General features: G+C 53.3%; 1 non-coding gene across 1 annotated transcript; it reads left to right on the top strand.

Moving 5' to 3' along the window:
• Positions 1-4,207: 4,207 nt before the first annotated feature.
• LOC148217357 (small nucleolar RNA SNORD45) lies at positions 4,208-4,291 on the top strand. The gene has a single exon (XR_015801087.1). It is a non-coding gene; the product is annotated as a small nucleolar RNA SNORD45 (small nucleolar RNA).
• Positions 4,292-4,886: the final 595 nt, after the last annotated feature.

The raw sequence follows: 4,886 nt of genomic DNA, 5'->3' as shown, positions 1-4,886 counted from the left end.
GGGGGACAGCGAGATGGGCGTGTGCAGCCGGCCAGGGCACAGGAGCAGCACGCACAGGGGGCACAGCCTGCAGGAGAGATGGCCAAGGGCTGGGCAGGGCTGGCAGGGCCAGAGGCACCCAGGCCTTTGTGCCCTGGGCTCGGGCAGGGCCTCTGCAGCCCCACAGAAGGAACTTTCCTGGCAGGGGCTGCACTTTGCTTCTGCCTCGGCCCTCCCTCAGGAGGCTGCCAGGGCTGGCAGCTTGATGACATTTGTCCTTGCTGCCCCTGCCATCCCACTGCCCCAGCAACAGCCCCGAGCCCCCCGTGAGGGACAGGCCCTGCTGGCCCAGGCCTGGGCTCAGGCCTTGGCCTTTCTGCTTCCTCCAGCCAGCCCAGGCCTTGCTCAGCATTGCAGTTCCCTGCTCACAGCCTCGGGCTCCTGCAATCCTGCCCTCAAGGATCTGCTCTCACCAGTCCCTGGGGAGCCTTTGGCACTCCCTGCCCTCAGTGGGGCCACTGATGCTCCAAGGGACTTGGAGTTTTGCTTCTGACTCCTGGAGCAGCTTCTTCAACCTTCTCTCAGTGCCTGAGGCTCCTGGACTCAGCCCCAAATCCACTGTGGAGGTGATTAAAATACAGAAAGCTCTCAGGATCTCTTTGTCTTCCTTCAATTGTCTTCAAGTCTGCAGGGCTTGTGCAGCTGCTTGGAGTCAGTTTGGAGTTCTGTTAAGGAGGAAAATTTCGAAGTGCACCTCATGATTTTTGTTTTTATTCAGTTGAGTATTTTTTCATTTTTCAGTTCATTGTAGAGGTGATAGAAGCATTCGCCAGGTGATCTTGATGCTGAATGTCTCCTTAGGAGGTCTGGGCGTGTAGAAGAGTGAGCCTGACACTGATTGGACAACCTGCTCCTCACCCCTTCAGTCACCATGTCAGAAATCGCCCACCTGGGACTGAGTCAAAACATTAAAATAAAAAATTATTAATTTTTACTTGGAATTAAAAGGTGCCTATTAATAAAATTTTAGTAATAGTTTTTTGTTTATACTAATATTGTTCTATATTTTTCTTACTTCTATATTTATGTAAAAAAATCTATACATTTTTAGCAAGCAAACAAGATTTTGTTCATTGGTTCTAAGTAACACTATTCCCATCATTAATTAATTTGTCAATTGACCACTATTGGGTATTGATTCCTCCCTCTTTATGTTTATAAGTCCTATTTTTACAGGGGCCACTCTGGGGGAGCCGGGTGGGAATTCGATGCGGCACTGAGGGATTCTGATGGACACTTGGGGATCCGGGCGGCCACTTGGGAGGCTCTAACGGGGCTCTCTGGGCCGCGGGGGTTCATGGGAGTTGTAGGCACAGGTATAACACGGTTCAATGGAGCTGTGGAGCACCATGGGAGTTGTAGGCGCAGCTCCCAAGTGTCTCAGTGAGGCATGGGGCATGCCCGGAGATGACGTCACAACTGCAATGGCACGCTACGGGCACCGCGAAGCATGATGGGAGCTGTAGTCCCGGAGGTAGCTCGGTGTTTGGGGGCCCGGGAAGGCATTTCGGGGACTCTTTTCCATCCGAGCCCCGATTTGAGGTCCTCAGGAGAGAACGTGAACGGTTCGGGAGCACTCTGGGGGAACCTGGGGAGCTCTAACCGGGCTTTTTAGTGTGCAGGGAAGGGCAGGAGTTTTAGGCGCCAGATTATGTAATGTGAAACTCAGAAGCCGCCGGGGATGAGAGGAGATGAATTCCCAGAAATGACTGTAACGGGAATCTGTGGTGTTGGGAGCATTCAGGGGATCTGGGGATGCTTTTAGGGGGTCCCGAATGGGTGCTGTGGAGGCACTTCAGAATCCTGGATGGTTTGGGGGACACTTAAGGGACATGTGGGGACGGATACCGGGGTTCTGTGGGGCGTGGGGCATGACGGGCGTTGTAGTCCCAGCTCCAATGGGGTTCTATGGTTCCGTGGGGCATGATGGGAGTTACAGGCAAAAAGAAAAGATGGCGCTGACACCAGGCAGCGCCCCTAAGCCTCGATCCCCGGCGCTGATTGTTTGCAGGCAACGATGGGCAGAGGCGGGAGGAGCCCATTCAACCCCTCCAGTCCCTCCCAGTACAGCCCAGTTCATCCCCAGGACAGCCCAGTACAACCCCAGTGCCCCTCCAGGCCCTCCTTGTACACTTGAGTTCATTCCTATTCCCTTCCAGTTCCCCCCAGTGTCATGCATAGTATGCCTCAGTGTCCCTCAGTCTTCCCAACACTGTTCTTCCCAGTGTGATAAATGTGATTCGTGCTAATTAAATTGTAACTATATTAACAAAATTGTATTTAGATCAATAGAAGACAATTGTTACAGAGTGAGGGGGGAGATGGGTGAGACAGGACACAGGACATCTTCCAGATGTTGGGAGTCGAAGAAAGAGGTTGGAAGAAAGTCAAACAAGAATAGTAGAAGGACGTAGGTCTGACAAGCAGCATCTAGAAATAGAAAATTTTGACCTTGAAATGGGCCAAAATGGGATGATTCCAAGCATGGGACTCAATTAAAGTCTTGTTATGGAAAACATCTGCTCAGTCACACAGTGCACCTGCGCTACCTGCAGGTCACACCTCGGTCACTGATGAAGACGATGAGCCTTCATCGGAAATAAGACCCTCAAAAGGATGAGAGACCCCCTAACCCATTAGTAGAGCATGCACCATATACACACAGTGACGGAGATTTTAGGAATAGAAACTCGGAGGAGTTTTCTAGGAACTTCTGTAGCCTACAGTATATAAGTGGGATTGTTAGCCTGGATGCTTTGGTACGTGAGGAATGGGAGCCACTCCCTGTACCCCCGGTCAGTTTTGCTTCTGCTTTATACGAACCTCAATTATACTGAATTACTTACTGCCAAATTTTGTATATTCTCAAATATATGCACTTTGATTGTTTCATCTCCAATACTTTAATTGTCATCTCCAATACTTTGATTGTATTCCTTTTATTACTATTTAAAAATTTACTATTAAATTTAATCTTGTTGCTTGATGAATTGGAAAAATAGAACATCATTCATAACACCAGGTAAGCAGTGGTGGTCGAATAAACGTCCTTATCCCAATTCACAAACTCTCCGGAGACAGTCAGTCTCACAGATAACCGTCTGGTCCTTGTAGATAACCACCAGTGAAATCTGGAATTCTGGTCCTTGAGATTGGCAGCACTGATCAAACAAAGGCAGGAAGGGCTATCGGGAAGACTGATATTGCAAGCTGGTAGTCCATGCAACTTACTTGGAAAACATAACATAGCATAATATAACAAGGTGATTTTAAACAGAACTATTTAATCATATCATTTCTTTTATCTATTGTCCATGCTTCAGTTCAGAGCTTAGTATTCTGGTTTATACAAGCCCCAATGCTTTTGTGATTAACACGGATCTTTTATGGATGGTCCCAGGATGGAGGCAGAGGGGATGGAGCCGGCTGGGGTGGAGAAGGATGCCCCGAGAGTGGAGGGGGATGGGGATGGAGGCGGGGGAGATGAGGGTGGATCCAGGGCAAGGCGGGCACGGCCCGGGAGCGGATCCTGGCGGCGGCTCCTCCTCCCGGGGCAGCGCGGGCGGATGATCCTGGGGAGCGGCCGCGGGGTGCGGGACGGGACCGGGAGAACGGGGGGATAGCGGGGAACGGGGGGATAGCGGGGATTGGGGGGGATAGCGGGGAACGGGGGGATAGCGGGGAACGGGGGGATAGCGGGGATTGGGGGGGATAGCGGGGAACGGGGGGGATAACGGGGAACGGGGGGATAGCGGGGATTGGGGGGATAGCGGGGATTGGGGGGATAACGGGGATTGGGGGGAAAGCGGGGATTGGGGGGATAACGGGGATTGGGGGGATAGCGGGGATTGGGGGGAAAGCGGGGATTGGGGGGGGATAGCGGGGAACGGGGGGATAGCGGGGATTGGGGGGATAGCGGGGATTGGGGGGGGATAGCGGGGAACGGGGGGATAGGGGGGAACGGGGGGATAGCGGGGAACGGGGGGGATAGCGGGGAACGGGGGGGATAGCGGGGATTGGGGGGATAGCGGGGAACGGGGGGGATAGCGGGGATTGGGGGGATAGCGGGGAACGGGGGGGATCCTCTGTGTGGGTGCCGGTGCCGGGGCTGTGGAAGGAAGGGGAGGAGGAGGAGGAGGAGGAGGAGGAGGAGGAGGAGGCGCTGGCCGGCCCGGGATGAGCGCTGGCATGTATTATCTGAGGCGAGCTGATGTCTCTCACCGCTTTAGCTCTAGAATTACTCTGAGGCCCGGCCATCCCTCCCTCCCTCCCTCCGGCAGCGCAGCTTTTGCCCGCGGTGCCATCGAGTCCCCGGGCCGGGCTCTGAGCCCGGAGCTCTGCTCAGGCCGGCCCTAAAGCCGCAATGTTTTGTGCTTCCCGCAGGTGTGTGGTTAAAGCCGGGACATTCCAGGCCCGGTGTCTGATGCAGCGTTTTGGAGAGTGCCCAGAGCTGCAGGTGCCAGTGGCACAGGTGAGGTTTGGGGTGACCCAGGCGCTCCCAAGGCTTTGGATGTGCAGCCCCTGGGAAGGCTCCCTGTGCCTGTGCTGGGCTCCTGTCAGCTCCCCAGGCATGGGTTTGTGGGCAGGGAAAGGAAAGGAGCCAGGGCCTCGTGTTCATCTGGGTCCTTTTGTATCTAAAGTCCAGATTTGGCTTCTAGTGCTCTATTTTCTACTGCAATTTAAACATTCTGTTTTTAATAAAACTATTTTTGGTGTCGTTTTCGTGTCCCTGGAGACACAATGGTCATCGTGTGGGGAGGAGGGAGAGCTCAGGAAGGAGAAAGGATGGGGGAAAGGTGCTTGTAATTTTACTTCTCAATGTCCTCTGATTTTTTGGGCAATAACTT

The sequence above is a fragment of the Sturnus vulgaris genome, unplaced genomic scaffold, assembly GCF_052056855.1.
Source record: "Sturnus vulgaris isolate bStuVul1 unplaced genomic scaffold, bStuVul1.hap1 Scaffold_85, whole genome shotgun sequence".
NCBI lineage: Eukaryota > Metazoa > Chordata > Aves > Passeriformes > Sturnidae > Sturnus > Sturnus vulgaris.
The sequence above is the reverse complement of the archived record's forward strand: the minus strand, read 5'-3'. Positions and strand labels throughout refer to the sequence as shown.